The 15,844-nt window shown below is 52.6% G+C and overlaps 1 long non-coding RNA gene across 1 annotated transcript in view; it reads left to right on the top strand.

The window, feature by feature from the left end:
- Positions 1 to 15,135, top strand: part of LOC148139989 (uncharacterized) — a 296,390-nt gene extending 281,255 nt beyond the window's left edge. The window contains exon 3 of the long non-coding RNA XR_015752995.1: positions 14,845 to 15,135. This is a non-coding gene — a long non-coding RNA (uncharacterized LOC148139989). The remainder of the gene's footprint in view (positions 1 to 14,844) is intronic.
- The last annotated feature ends 709 nt before the right edge of the window (positions 15,136 to 15,844 follow it).

Consider the following 15,844-nt stretch of genomic DNA (forward strand, 5'->3'; position numbering starts at 1 on the left):
ATGACGTGTTGGGTAGAAGGGCCTGTTTCCCTGCTGTACATCTCTTTGAGGGGTTGGGTAGAAGGGCCTGTTTCCCTGCTGTACATCTCTATGAGGGGTTGGGTAGAAGGGTCTGTTTCCCTGCTGTACATCTCTATGAGGGGTTGGGTAGAAGGGTCTGTTTCCCTGCTGTACATCTCTATGAGGGGTTGGGTAGAAGGGTCTGTTTCCCTGCTGTACATCTCCATGAGGGGTTGGGTAGAAGGGTCTGTTTCCCTGCTGTACATCTCTATGAGGGGTTGGGTAGAAGGGCCTGTTTCCCTGCTGTACATCTCTATGAGGGGTTGGGTAGAAGGGCCTGTTTCCCTGCTGTACATCTCTATGAGGGGTTGGGTAGAAGGGCCTGTTTCCCTGCTGTACATCTCTTTGAGGGGTTGGGTAGAAGGGCCTGTTTCCCTGCTGTACATCTCTATGAGGGGTTGGGTAGAAGGGTCTGTTTCCCTGCTGTACATCTCCATGAGGGGTTGGGTAGAAGGGTCTGTTTCCCTGCTGTACATCTCCATGAGGGGTTGGGTAGAAGGGCCTGTTTCCCTGCTGTACATCTCTATGACGGGTTGGGTAGAAGGGTCTGTTTCCCTGCTGTACATCTCTATGAGGGGTTGGGTAGAAGGGTCTGTTTCCCTGCTGTACATCTCTATGAGGGGTTGGGTAGAAGGGCCTGTTTCCCTGCTGTACATCTCTATGAGGGGTTGGGTAGAAGGGCCTGTTTCCCTGCTGTACGTCTCTATGACAGGTTGGGTAGAAGGGTCTGTTTCCGTGCTGTACATCTCTATGACGGGTTGGGTAGAAGGGTCTGTTTCCGTGCTGTACATCTCTATGAGGGGTTGGGTAGAAGGGCCTGTTTCCCTGCTGTACATCTCTATGAGGGGTTGGGTAGAAGGGTCTGTTTCCCTGCTGTACATCTCTATGAGGGGTTGGGTAGAAGGGCCTGTTTCCCTGCTGTACATCTCTATCACGAGTTGGGTAGAAGGGCCTGTTTCCCTGCTGTACATCTCTATGAGGGGTTGGGTAGAAGGGCCTGTTTCCCTGCTGTACATCTCTATGACGGGTTGGGTAGAAGGGTCTGTTTCCCTGCTGTCCATCTCTATGAGGGGTTGGGTAGAAGGGCCTGTTTCCCTGCTGTACATCTCTATGAGGGGTTGGGTAGAAGGGTCTGTTTCCCTGCTGTACATCTCTATGAGGGGTTGGGTAGAAGGGTCTGTTTCCCTGCTGTACATCTCTATGAGGGGTTGGGTAGAAGGGTCTGTTTCCCTGCTGTACATCTCCATGAGGGGTTGAGTAGAAGGGTCTGTTTCCCTGCTGTACATCTCTATGAGGGGTTGGGTAGAAGGGCCTGTTTCCCTGCTGTACATCTCTATGAGGGGTTGGGTAGAAGGGCCTGTTTCCCTGCTGTACATCTCTATGAGGGGTTGGGTAGAAGGGCCTGTTTCCCTGCTGTACATCTCTTTGAGGGGTTGGGTAGAAGGGCCTGTTTCCCTGCTGTACATCTCTATGAGGGGTTGGGTAGAAGGGTCTGTTTCCCTGCTGTACATCTCCATGAGGGGTTGGGTAGAAGGGTCTGTTTCCCTGCTGTACATCTCCATGAGGGGTTGGGTAGAAGGGCCTGTTTCCCTGCTGTACATCTCTATGACGGGTTGGGTAGAAGGGTCTGTTTCCCTGCTGTACATCTCTATGAGGGGTTGGGTAGAAGGGTCTGTTTCCCTGCTGTACATCTCTATGAGGGGTTGGGTAGAAGGGCCTGTTTCCCTGCTGTACATCTCTATGAGGGGTTGGGTAGAAGGGCCTGTTTCCCTGCTGTACGTCTCTATGACAGGTTGGGTAGAAGGGTCTGTTTCCGTGCTGTACATCTCTATGACGGGTTGGGTAGAAGGGTCTGTTTCCGTGCTGTACATCTCTATGAGGGGTTGGGTAGAAGGGCCTGTTTCCCTGCTGTACATCTCTATGAGGGGTTGGGTAGAAGGGTCTGTTTCCCTGCTGTACATCTCTATGAGGGGTTGGGTAGAAGGGCCTGTTTCCCTGCTGTACATCTCTATCACGAGTTGGGTAGAAGGGCCTGTTTCCCTGCTGTACATCTCTATGAGGGGTTGGGTAGAAGGGCCTGTTTCCCTGCTGTACATCTCTATGACGGGTTGGGTAGAAGGGTCTGTTTCCCTGCTGTCCATCTCTATGAGGGGTTGGGTAGAAGGGCCTGTTTCCCTGCTGTACATCTCTATGAGGGGTTGGGTAGAAGGGCCTGTTTCCCTGCTGTACATCTCTATGAGGGGTTGGGTAGAAGGGTCTGTTTCCCTGCTGTACATCTCTATGAGGGGTTGGGTAGAAGGGCCTGTTTCCCTGCTGTACATTAGATTAGATTAGATTAGATTACTTACAGTGTGGAAACAGGCCCTTCGGCCCAACAAGTCCACACCGACCCGCCGAAGCGCAACCCACCCATACCCCTACATCTACCCCTTTAACCTAACACTACGGGCAATTTAGCATGGCCAATTCACCTGACCCGCACATCTTTGGACTGTGGGAGGAAACCGGAGCACCCGGAGGAAACCCACGCAGACACGGGGAGAATGTGCAAACTCCACACAGTCAGTCGCCTGAGTCGGGAATTGAACCCGGGTCTACAGGCGCTGTGAGGCAGCAGTGCTAACCACTGGGCCACCGTGCCGCCCAGTACATCTCTATGACGGGTTGGGTAGAAGGGAATGTTTCCGTGCTGTACATCTCTATGAGGGGTTGGGTAGAAGGGTCTGTTTCCCTGCTGTACATCTTTATGAGGGGTTGGGTAGAAGGGTCTGTTTCCCTGCTGTACATCTCTATGAGGGGTTGGGTAGAAGGGCCTGTTTCCCTGCTGTACATCTCTATGAGGGGTTGGGTAGAAGGGCCTGTTTCCCTGCTGTACATCTCTATGACAGGTTGGGTAGAAGGGTCTGTTTCCGTGCTGTACATCTCTATGACGGGTTGGGTAGAAGGGCCTGTTTCCCTGCTGTACATCTCTATGACGGGTTGGGTAGAAGGGAATGTTTCCGTGCTGTACATCTCTATGAGGGGTTGGGTAGAAGGGCCTGTTTCCCTGCTGTACATCTCGATGAGGGGTTGGGTAGAAGGGCCTGTTTCCCTGCTGTACATCTCTTTGAGGGGTTGGGTAGAAGGGCCTGTTTCCCTGCTGTACATCTCTATGAGGGGTTGGGTAGAAGGGTCTGTTTCCCTGCTGTACATCTCCATGAGGGGTTGGGTAGAAGGGTCTGTTTCCCTGCTGTACATCTCTATGAGGGGTTGGGTAGAAGGGCCTGTTTCCCTGCTGTACATCTCTATGACGGGTTGGGTAGAAGGGTCTGTTTCCGTGCTGTACATCTCTATGAGGGGTTGGGTAGAAGGGCCTGTTTCCCTGCTGTACATCTCTATGAGGGGTTGGGTAGAAGGGTCTGTTTCCCTGCTGTACATCTCTATGAGGGGTTGGGTAGAAGGGTCTGTTTCCCTGCTGTACATCTCTATGAGGGGTTGGGTAGAAGGGCCTGTTTCCCTGCTGTACATCTCTATGAGGGGTTGGGTAGAAGGGCCTGTTTCCCTGCTGTACGTCTCTATGACAGGTTGGGTAGAAGGGTCTGTTTCCGTGCTGTACATCTCTATGACGGGTTGGGTAGAAGGGTCTGTTTCCGTGCTGTACATCTCTATGAGGGGTTGGGTAGAAGGGCCTGTTTCCCTGCTGTACATCTCTATGAGGGGTTGGGTAGAAGGGTCTGTTTCCCTGCTGTACATCTCTATGAGGGGTTGGGTAGAAGGGCCTGTTTCCCTGCTGTACATCTCTATCACGAGTTGGGTAGAAGGGCCTGTTTCCCTGCTGTACATCTCTATGAGGGGTTGGGTAGAAGGGCCTGTTTCCCTGCTGTACATCTCTATGACGGGTTGGGTAGAAGGGTCTGTTTCCCTGCTGTCCATCTCTATGAGGGGTTGGGTAGAAGGGCCTGTTTCCCTGCTGTACATCTCTATGATGGGTTGGGTAGAAGAGCCTGTTTCCCTGCTGTACATCTCTATGAGGGGTTGGGTAGAAGGGCCTGTTTCCCTGTTGTACATCTCTATGAGGGTTTGGGTAGAAAGGCCTGTTTCCCTGCTGTACATCTCTATGAGGGGTTGGGTAGAAGGGCCTGTTTCCCTGCTGTACATCTCTATGAGGGGTTGGGTAGAAGGGTCTGTTTCCGTGCTGTACATCTCTATGAGGGGTTGGGTAGAAGGGCCTGTTTCCCTGCTGTACATCTCTATGACGGGTTGGGTAGAAGGGTCTGTTTCCGTGCTGTACATCTCTATGAGGGGTTGGGTAGAAGGGCCTGTTTCCCTGCTGTACATCTCTATGACGGGTTGGGTAGAAGGGTCTGTTTCCCTGCTGTACATCTCTATGAGGGGTTGGGTAGAAGGGCCTGTTTCCCTGCTGTACATCTCTATGACGGGTTGGGTAGAAGGGAATGTTTCCGTGCTGTACATCTCTATGAGGGGTTGGGTAGAAGGGTCTGTTTCCCTGCTGTACATCTTTATGAGGGGTTGGGTAGAAGGGTCTGTTTCCCTGCTGTACATCTCTGTGAGGGGTTGGGTAGAAGGGCCTGTTTCCCTGCTGTACATCTCTATGAGGGGTTGGGTAGAAGGGCCTGTTTCCCTGCTGTACATCTCTATGACAGGTTGGGTAGAAGGGTCTGTTTCCGTGCTGTACATCTCTATGACGGGTTGGGTAGAAGGGCCTGTTTCCCTGCTGAACATCTCGATGAGGGGTTGGGTAGAAGGGTCTGTTTTCCTGCTGTCCATCTCTTTCAGGGGTTGGGTAGAAGGGTCTGTTTCCGTGCTGTACATCTCTATGACGGGTTGGGTAGAAGGGTCTGTTTCCGTGCTGTATATCTCTATGAGGGGTTGGGTAGAAGGGCCTGTTTCCCTGCTGTACATCTCTATGAGGGGTTGGGTAGAAGGGTCTGTTTCCCTGCTGTACATCTCTATGAGGGGTTGGGTAGAAGGGCCTGTTTCCCTGCTGTACATCTGTATGAGGGGTTGGGTAGAAGGGCCTGTTTCCCTGCTGTACATCTCTATGACGGGTTGGGTAGAAGGGCCTGTTTCCCTGCTGTACATCTCTATGAGGGGTTGGGTAGAAGGGCGTGTTTCCCTGCTGTACATCTCTATGAGGGGTTGGGTAGAAGGGCCTGTTTCCCTGCTGTACATCTCTATGAGGGGTTGGGTAGAAGGACCTGTTTCCCTGCTGTACATCTCTATGACGGGTTGGGTAGAAGGGCCTGTTTCCCTGCTGTACATCTCTATGACGGGTTGGGTAGAAGGGTCTGTTTCCCTGCTGTCCATCTCTATGAGGGGTTGGGTAGAAGGGCCTGTTTCCCTGCTGTCCATCTCTATGAGGGGTTGGGTAGAAGGGCCTGTTTCCCTGCTGTACATCTCTATGAGGGGTTGGGTAGAAGGGCCTGTTTCCCTACTGTACATCTCTATGAGGGGTTGGGTAGAAGGGCCTGTTTCCGTGCTGTACATCTCTATGAGGGGTTGGGGAGAAGGGCCTGTTTCCCTGCTGTACATCTCTATGACGGGTTGGGTAGAGGGTCTGTTTCCGTGCTGTACATCTCTATGACGTGTTGGGTAGAAGGGCCTGTTTCCCTGCTGTACATCTCTAGGAGGGGTTGGGTAGAAGGGCCTGTTTCCCTGCTGTACATCTCTATGAGGGGTTGGGTAGAAGGGCCTGTTTCCCTGCTGTACATCTCTATGAGGGGTTGGGTAGAAGGGCCTGTTTCCCTGCTGTACATCTCTATGAGGGGTTGGGTAGAAGGGCCTGTTTCCCTGCTGTACATCTCTATGACGGGTTGGGTACAAGGGCCTGTTTCCCTGCTGTACATCTCTATGAGGGGTTGGGTAGAAGGGCCTGTTTCCCTGCTGTACATCTCTATGACGGGTTGGGTAGAAGGGCCTGTTTCCCTGCTGTACATCTCTATGAGGGATTGGGTAGAAGGGTCTGTTTCCCTGCTGTACATCTCTATGAGGGGTTGGGTAGAAGGGCCTGTTTCCGTGCTGTACATCTCTATGAGGGGTTGGATAGAAGGGTCTGTTTCCCTGCTGTACATCTCTATGAGGGGTTGGGGAGAAGGGCCTGTTTCCCTGCTGTACATCTCTATGAGGGGTTGGGTAGAAGGGCCTGTTTCCCTGCTGTACATCTCTATGAGGGGTTGGGTAGAAGGGCCTGTTTCCCTGCTGTACATCTCTATGAGGGGTTGGGTAGAAGGGTCTGTTTCCCTGCTGTACATCTCTATGAGGGGTTGGGTAGAAGGGTCTGTTTCCGTGCTGTACATCTCTATGACGGGTGGGGTAGAAGGGCCTGTTTCCCTGCTGTACATCTCTATGAGGGGTTGGGTAGAAGGGTCTGTTTTCCTGCTGTCCATCTCTTTCAGGGGTTGGGTAGAAGGGTCTGTTTCCGTGCTGTACATCTCTATGAGGGGTTGGGTAGAAGGGCCTGTTTCTCTGCTGTACATCTCTATGAGGGGTTGGGTAGAAGGGTCTGTTTCCCTGCTGTACATCTCTATGAGGGGTTGGGTAGAAGGGCCTGTTTCCCTGCTGTACATCTCTATGAGGGGTTGGGTAGAAGGGCCTGTTTCCCTGCTGTACATCTCTATGAGGGGTTGGGTAAAAGGGCCTGTTTCCCTGCTGTACATATCCATGAGGGGTTGGGTAGAAGGGCCTGTTTCCCTGCTGTACATCTCTATGAATGGTTGGGTAGAAGGGTCTGTTTCCCTGCTGTACATCTCTATGAGGGGTTGGGTAGAAGGGTCTGTTTCCCTGCTGTACATCTCTATGAGGGGTTGGGTAGAAGGGCCTGTTTCCCTGCTGTACATCTCTATGATGGGTTGGGTAGAAGGGCCTGTTTCCCTGCTGTACATCTCTATGAGGGGTTGGGTAGAAGGGTCTGTTTCCCTGCTGTACATCTCTATGACGGGTTGGGTAGAAGGGTCTGTTTCCGTGCTGTCCATCTTTATGAGGGGTTGGGTAGAAGGGCCTGTTTCCCTGCTGTACATCTCTATGACGTGTTGGGTAGAAGGGTCTGTTTCCCTGCTGTACATCTCTATGAGGGGTTGGGTAGAAGGGTCTGTTTCCCTGCTGTACATCTCTATGATGGGTTGGGTAGAAGGGCCTGTTTCCGTGCTGTACATCTCTATGACGGGTTGGGTAGAAGGGCCTGTTTCCCTGCTGTACATCTCTATCACGGGTTGGGTAGAAGGGACTGTTTCCCTGCTGTACATCTCTATGAGGGGTTGGGTAGAAGGGCCTGTTTCCCTGCTGTACATCTCTATGACGGGTTGGGTAGAAGGGTCTGTTTCAGTGCTGTACATCTCTATGAGGGGTTGGGTAGAAGGGCCTGTTTCCCTGCTGTACATCTCTATGACGGGTTGGGTAGAAGGGCCTGTTTCCCTGCTGTACATCTCTATGAGGGGTTGGGTAGAAGGGTCTGTTTCCGTGCTGTACATCTCTATGAGGGGTTGGGTGGAAGGGCCTGTTTCCGTGCTGTACATCTCTATGAGGCGTTGGGTAGAAGGGCCTGTTTCCCTGCTGTACATCTCTACGACGGGTTGGGTAGAAGGGCCTGTTTTGGTGCTGTGCATCTCTATGAGGGGTTGGGTGGAAGGGCCTGTTTCCCTGCTGTCCATCTCTATGAGGGGTTGGGTGGAAGGGCCTGTTTCCCTGCTGTACACCTCTATGAGGGGTTGGGTGGAAGGGCCTGTTTCCCTGCTGTACATCTCTATGAGGGGTTGGGTAGAAGGGCCTGGTTCCCTGCTGTACATCTCTATGAGGGGTTGGGTAGAAGGGCCTGTTTCCCTGCTGTACATCTCTATGAGGGGTTGGGTAGAAGGGTCTGTTTCCCTGCTGTACATCTCTATGAGGGGTTGGGTAGAAGGGCCTGTTTCCCTGCTGTACATCTCTATGAGGGGTTGGGTAGAAGGGCCTGTTTCCCTGCTGTACATCTCTATGAGGGGTTGGGTAGAAGGGCCTGTTTCCCTGCTGTACATCTCTATGAGGGGTGGGGTAGAAGGGCCTGTTTCCCTGCTGTACATCTCTATGACGGGTTGAGTAGAAGGGCCTGTTTCCCTGCTGTACATCTCTATGAGGGGTGGGGTAGAAGGGCCTGTTTCCCTGCTGTACATCTCTATGAGGGGTTGGGTAGAAGGGCCTGTTTCCCTGCTGTACATCTCTATGAGGGGTTGGGTAGAAGGGCCTGTTTCCCTGCTGTACATCTCTATGAGGGGTTGGGTAGAAGGGCCTGTTTCCCTGCTGTACATGTCTATGAGGGTTTGGGTAGAAGGGCCTGTTTCCCTGCTGTACATCTCTATGAGGGGTTGGGTAGAAGGGTCTGTTTCCCTGCTGTACATCTCTATGACGGGTTGGGTAGAAGGGTCTGTTTCCCTGCTGTACATCTCTATGAGGGGTTGGGTAGAAGGGCCTGTTTCCCTGCTGTACATCTCTATGAGGGGTTGGGTAGAAGGGCCTGTTTCCGTGCTGTAGCTCTCCATGAGGGGTTGGGTAGAAGGGCCTGTATCCCTGCTGTACATCTCTATGAGGGGTTGGGTAGAAGGGTCTGTTTCCCTGCTGTACATCTCTATGAGGGGTTGGGTAGAAGGGCCTGTTTCCCTGCTGTACATCTCTATGAGGGGTTGGGTAGAAGGGCCTGTTTCCGTGCTGTACATCTCTATGAGGGGTTGGGTAGAAGGGCCTGTTTCCCTGCTGTACATCTCTATGAGGGGTTGGGTAGAAGGGCCTGTTTCCCAGCTGTACATCTCCATGTGGGGTTGGGTAGAAGGGCCTGTTTCCCTGCTGTACATCTCTATGAGGGGTTGGGTAGAAGGGCCTGTTTCCCTGCTGTACATCTCCTTGAGGGGTTGGGTATAAGGGCCTGTTTCCGTGCTGTACATCTCTATGAGGGGTTGGGTAGAAGGGCCTGTGTCCCTGCTGTACATCTCTATGAGGGGTTGGGTAGAAGGGCCTGTTTCCCTGCTGTACATCTCTATGAGGGGTTGGGTAGAAGGACCTGTTTCCCTGCTGTACATCTCTATGAGGGGTTGGGTAGAAGGGCCTGTTTCCGTGCTGTACATCTCTATGAGGGGTTGGGTAGAAGGGCCTGTTTCCCTGCTGTACATCTCTATGAGGGGTTGGGTAGAAGGGCCTGTTTCCGTGCTGTACATCTCTATGAGGGGTTGGGTGGAAGGGCCTGTTTCCCTGCTGTACATCTCTATGACGGGTTGGGTAGAAGGGCCTGTTTCCCTGCTGTACATCTCTATGACGGGTTGGGTGGAAGGGTCTGTTTCCGTGCTGTACATCTCTATGAGGGGTTGGGTAGAAGGGCCTGTTTCCCTGCTGGACATCTCTATGAGGGGTTGGGTAGAAGGGTCTGTTTCCGTGCTGTACATCTCTATGACGGGTTGGGTAGAAGGGCCTGTTTCCCTGCTGTACATCTCTATGAGGGGTTGGGTAGAAGGGTCTGTTTCCCTGCTGTACATCTCTATGAGGGGTTGGGTAGAAGGGCCTGTTTCCCTGCTGTCCATCTCTATGAGGGGTTGGGTAGAAGGGCCTGTTTCCCTGCTGTACATCTCTATGACGGGTTGGGTAGAAGGGTCTGTTTCCCTGCTGTACATCTCTATGAGGGGCTGGGTAGAAGGGCCTGTTTCCGTGCTGTACATCTCTATGACGGGTTGGGTAGAAGGGCCTGTTTCCCTGCTGTACATCTCTATGAGGGGTTGGGTAGAAGGGTCTGTTTCCCTGCTGTACATCTCTATGAGGGGTTGGGTAGAAGGGCCTGTTTCCCTGCTGTACATGTCTATGAGGGGTTGGGTAGAAGGGCCTGTTTCCCTGCTGTACATCTCTATGAGGGGTTGAGTAGAAGGGTCTGTTTCCCTGCTGTACATCTCTATGAGGGGTTGGGTAGAAAGGACAGTTTCCCTGCTGTACATCTCTATGACGGGTTGGGTGGAAGGGTCTGTTTCCCTGTTGTACATCTCTATGAGGGGTTGGGTAGAAGGGTCTGTTTCCCTGCTGTACATCTGTATGACGGGTTGGGTAGAAGGGTCTGTTTCCCTGCTGTACATCTCTATGAGGGGTTGGGTAGAAGGGTCTGTTTCCCTGCTGTATATCTCTATGAGGGGTTGGGTAGAAAGGACAGTTTCCCTGCTGTACATCTCTATGACGGGTTGGGTAGAAAGGACAGTTTCCCTGCTGTACATCTCTATGAGGGGTTGGGTAGAAGGGTCTGTTTCCCTGCTGTACATCTCTATGAGGGGTTGGGTAGAAAGGACAGTTTCCCTGCTGTACATCTCTATGACGGGTTGGGTAGAAAGGACAGTTTCCCTGCTGTACATCTCTATGAGGGGTTGGGTAGAAGGGTCTGTTTCCCTGCTGTACATCTCTATGAGGGGTTCGGTAGAAAGGACAGTTTCCCTGCTGTACATTTCTATGAGGGGTTGGGTCGAAGGGCCTGTTTCCCTGCTGTACATCTCTATGAGGGGTTGGGTAGAAGGGCCTGTTTCCCTGCTGTACATCTCTATGAGGGGTTGGGTAGAAGGGCCTGTTTCCCTGCTGTGCATCTCTATGAGGGGTTGGGTCGAAGGGCCTGTTTCCCTGCTGTACATCTCTATGAGGGGTTGGGTAGAAGGGCCTGTTTCCGTGCTGTACATCTCTATGACGCGTTGGGTAGAAAGGACAGTTTCCCTGCTGTACATTTCTATGACGGGTTGGGTGGAAGGGTCTGTTTCACTGCTGTACATCTGTATGACGGGTTGGGTACAAGGGCCTGTTTCCCTGCTGTACATCTCTATGAGGGGTTGGGTGGAAGGGCCTGTTTCCCTGCTGTACATCTCTATGAGGGGTTGGGTAGAAAGGACAGTTTCCCTGCTGTACATCTCTATGACGGATTGGGTGGAAGGGTCTGTTTCCCTGCTGTACATCTCTATGAGGGGTTGGGTAGAAGGGCCTGTTTCCCTGCTGTACATCTGTATGACGGGTTGGGTACAAGGGCCTGTTTCCCTGCTGTACATCTCTATGAGGGGTTGGGTGGAAGGGCCTGTTTCCCTGCTGTACATCTCTATGAGGGGTTGGGTAGAAAGGACAGTTTCCCTGCTGTACATCTCTATGACGGGTTGGGTGGAAGGGTCTGTTTCCCTGCTGTACATCTGTATGACGGGTTGGGTACAAGGGCCTGTTTCCCTGCTGTACATCTCTATGAGGGGTTGGGTGGAAGGGCCTGTTTCCCTGCTGTACATCTCTATGAGGGGTTGGGTAGAAAGGACAGTTTCCCTGCTGTACATCTCTATGACGGGTTGGGTGGAAGGGTCTGTTTCCCTGCTGTACATCTCTATGAGGGGTTGGGTAGAAGGGCCTGTTTCCCTGCTGTACATCTCTATGAGGGGTTGGGTAGAAGGGTATGTTTCCGTGCTGTACATCTCTATGAGGGGTTGGGTAGAAAGGACAGTTTCCCTGCTGTAAATTTCTATGAGGGGTTGGGTCGAAGGGTCTGTTTCCCTGCTGTACATCTCTATGAGGGGTTGGGTAGAAGGGCCTGTTTCCCTGCTGTACATCTCTGTGACGGGTTGGGTAGAAGGGTCTGTTTCCCTGCTGTACATCTCTATGAGGGGTTGGGTAGAAGGGTCTGTTTCCCTGCTGTACATCTCTATGAGGGGTTGGGTAGAAGGGCCTGTTTCCCTGCTGTGCATCTCTATGAGGGGTTGGGTAGAAGGGCCTGTTTCCCTGCTGTGCATCTCTATGAGGGGTTGGGTAGAAGGGCCTGTTTCCCTGCTGTACATCTCTATGAGGGGTTGGGTAGAAGGGTCTGTTTCCCTGCTGTACATCTCTATGAGGGGTTGGGTAGAAGGGCCTGTTTCCGTGCTGTACATCTCTATGAGGGGTTGGGTAGAAGAGCCTGTTTCCGTGCTGTACATCTCTATGACGGGTTGGGTAGAAGGGTCTGTTTCCCTGCTGTACATCTCTATGACGGGTTGGGTAGAAGGGCCTGTTTCCCTGCTGTACATCTCTATGACGGGTTGGGGAGAAGGGCCTGTTTCCCTGCTGTACATCTCTATAAGGGGTTGGGTAGAAGGGCCTGTTTCCGTGCTGTACATCTCTATGAGGGGTTGGGTAGAAGGGCCTGTTTCCCTGCTGTACATCTCTATGAGGGGTTGGGTAGAAGGGCCTGTTTCCGTGCTGTACATCTCTATGAGGGGTTAGGTAGAAGTGTCTGTTTCCCTGCTGTACATCTCTATGAGGGGTTGGGTAGAAGGGCCTGTTTCCCTGCTGTACATCTCTATGAGGGGTTGGGGAGAAGGGCCTGTTTCCCTGCTGTACCTCTCTATGAGGGGTTGGGTAGAAGGGCCTGTTTCCCTGCTGTACATCTCTATGAGGGGTTGGGTAGAAGGGTCTGTTTCCCTGCTGTACATCTCTATGAGGGGTTGGGTGGAAGGGCCTGTTTCCCTGCTGTACATCTCTATGACGGTTTGGGTCGAAGGGCCTGTTTCCCTGCTGTACATCTCTATGAGGGGTTGGGTAGAAGGGCCTGTTTCCCTGCTGTACATCTCTATGAGGGGTTGGGGAGAAGGGCCTGTTTCCCTGCTGTACATCTCCATGACGGGTTGGGTAGAAGGGCCTGTTTCCCTGCTGTACATCTCCATGACGGGTTGGGTAGAAGGGCCGGTTTCCCTGCTGTACATCTCTATGAGGGGTTGGGTAGAAGGGCCTGTTTCCGTGCTGTACATCTCTATGAGGGGTTGGGTAGATGGGCCTGTTTCCCTGCTGTACATCTCTATGACGGGTTGGGTAGAAGGGTCTGTTTCCCTGCTGTACATCTCTATGAGGGGTTGGGTAGAAGGGCCTGTTTCCGTGCTGTACATCTCTATGAGGGGTTGGGTAGATGGGCCTGTTTCCCTGCTGTACATCTCTATGACGGGTTGGGTAGAAGGGTCTGTTTCCTTGCTGTACATCTCTATGAGGGGTTGGGTAGAAGGGCCTGTTTCCCTGCTGTACGTCTCTATGAGGGGTTGGGTAGAAGGGCCTGTTTCCCTGCTGTACGTCTCTATGAGGGGTTGGGTAGAAGGGTCTGTTTCCCTGCTGTACGTCTCTATGAGGGGTTGGGTGGAAGGGTCTGTTTCCCTGCTGTACGTCTCTATGAGGGGTTGGGTAGAAGGGTCTGTTTTCCTGCTGTACATCTCTATGACAGGTTGGGTAGAAGGGTCTGTTTCCGTGCTGTACATCTCTATGAGGGGTTGGGTAGAAGGGTCTGTTTCCCTGCTGTACATCTCTATGAGGGGTTGGGTAGAAGGGCCTGTTTCCCTGCTGTACATCTCTATGACGGGTTGGGTACAAGGGCCTGTTTCCCTGCTGTACATCTCTATGAGGGGTTGGGTAGAAGGGTCTGTTTCCCTGCTGTACATCGCTATGAGGGGTTGGGTAGAAGGGTCTGTTTCCCTGCTGTACATCTCTATGACGGGTTGGGTGGAAGGGCCTGTTTCCTTGCTGTACATCTCTATGAGGGGTTGGGTAGAAGGGTCTGTTTCCCTGCTGTACATCTCTATGAGGGGTTGGGTAGAAGGGCCTGTTTCCCTGCTGTACATCTCTATGAGGGGTTGGGTAGAAGGGTCTGTTTCCCTGCTGTACATCGCTATGTAAAGTACAGACAGGTTAAAGGAGCTGACGTTCAGTCCAGCCTCAGTCTTGGTGAACAGCAGTGGAGAACAGGAGGGCTGAACGGCCTCTCTTTCTGGCACAATCCAAACCTAACCAGAATCAGACATCACCGTGCCTTTGAATTAAAATAGAAAGGTCAGAGTGTGAAAAACTAATCAAACACAAACTCTGCTCCGAGGAAGGGTCACTGTTGCCTGTTCACAGATGCTGCCAGGCCTGCTGGGCTCTCTCAGCAGTGTCTGCTTCCGAGTCCCAGCCACTGCAGTTCTGTCTGAGTTTAATCGTCCCTCCATGAAACCTTGAGCAGATTGTCAAGGCAGTCATTCGGGGTGAAGAGAGTTTCGGATTAATTACCACCGGAAGGACAGGGTTTGGTGAACACGTTCCATTGTTTAACCAGCCTCTGTTGTTTTGTTAAACTGGAATCCCCCGTCTGTCAACATATTTTGAAGACTTGGCCGCAGGAACGAGTCGTACCAGTTGTAAGAGGTTAGTGCAACAACATTGTGAATATTTCAAGTTAAGAGTCTCTGAAAGGCGTGATTGCATCGACAAGATCAACAGCTTTGTTCAAGTCACTTTTATTAACTTATTTTTTTTCCCAGATGACATTTCAATTGATGCCAAACCTCCAGTGACCATTGGCAATGGGATGCTCAGTTTCTGTCAATTAATCTAACTATCCAGCTCTGAATTCTGGTCTAATAATTCCACCCCATTTCACCTCCTCCTGATTACACCAGGAGCTGCAGGTACGTGGGACCACCACCCCCTGCAAGCTTCCCCCCCCTGAGCTCCTCACCATCCCGGCTTGGAAACATATCGCTGTTCCTTCACTGTCACCCTTTCCAGCAGGATAAGGGTAGACCTTTGAGAAATATCACTCGGGGACATGGGTGTCAATGCCTAGGCCCAGCATTTACTGCCCCTGTCCCTAGTTAACCCCGTGAGAAGGTGGGGGTGAGCTGCATATACTGCCCTCGTCCCTAGTTGCCCCCCTTGAGAAGGTGGGGGTGAGCTGCATTTACTGCCCTCGTCCATAGTTGCCCCCCCCTTGAGAAGGTGGGGGGTGAGCTGCATTTACTGCCCCTGTCCCTAGTTGCCCCCCCCCCCCCCCTTGAGAAGCTGCAGTCCACGTGCTGTGGGTAGACCCACAATGTCCCTTAGGGAGGGAATTCCAGGATTGGGACCCAGCCCCACTGAAGGAACGGCCGATATATTTCCAAGTCGGGATGGGGAGGGGCTCGGAGGGGAACTTGCAGGGGGTGGGGTTCCCATGGATCTGCTGCCCCTTGTCCTTCTGGATGGAAGTGGCTGTGGGTTTGGAAGGTGCTGTCTGAGGGTCTTTGGTGAGTTTCTGCAGGGTACCTTGTAGATGGTACACACTGCTGTTACTGAGCGTCGGGGGGTGGAGGGAGGGGATGTTTGGGGAGTTTCTGCAGGGTACCTTGTAGATGGTACACACTGCTGTTACTGAGCGTCGGGGGGTGGAGGGAGGGGATGTTTGGGGAGTTTCTGCAGGGTACCTTGTAGATGGTACACACTGCTGTTACTGAGCGTCGGGGGGTGGAGGGAGGGGATGTTTGGGGAGTTTCTGCAGGGTACCTTGTAGATGGTACACACTGCTGTTACTGAGCGTCGGGGGGTGGAGGGAGGGGATGTTTGGGGAGTTTCTGCAGGGTATCTTGTAGATGGTACACACTGCTGTTACTGAGCGTCGGGGGGTGGAGGGAGGGGATGTTTGGGGAGTTTCTGCAGGGTACCTTGTAGATGGTACACACTGCTGTTACTGAGTGTCGGGGGGTGGAGGGAGGGGATGTTTGGGGAGTTTCTGCAGGGTATCTTGTAGATGGTACACACTGCTGTTACTGAGTGTCGGGGGGTGGAGGGAGGGGATGTTTGGGGAGTTTCTGCAGGGTATCTTGTAGATGGTACACACTGCTGTTACTGAGCGTCGGGGGGTGGATGGAGGGGATGTTTGGTGAGTTTCTGCAGGGTACCTTGTAGATGGTACACACTGCTGTTACTGAGCGTCGGGGGGTGGATGGAGGGGATGTTTGGTGAGTTTCTGCAGGGTATCTTGTAGATGGTACACACTGCTGTTACTGAGCGTCGGGGGTGGATG

Source organism: Chiloscyllium plagiosum, unplaced genomic scaffold, assembly GCF_037043375.1.
Source record: "Chiloscyllium plagiosum isolate Xiang-an unplaced genomic scaffold, Cpla_swu_hap1 HiC_scaffold_35, whole genome shotgun sequence".
Taxonomy (NCBI): Eukaryota; Metazoa; Chordata; class Chondrichthyes; order Orectolobiformes; family Hemiscylliidae; genus Chiloscyllium; species Chiloscyllium plagiosum.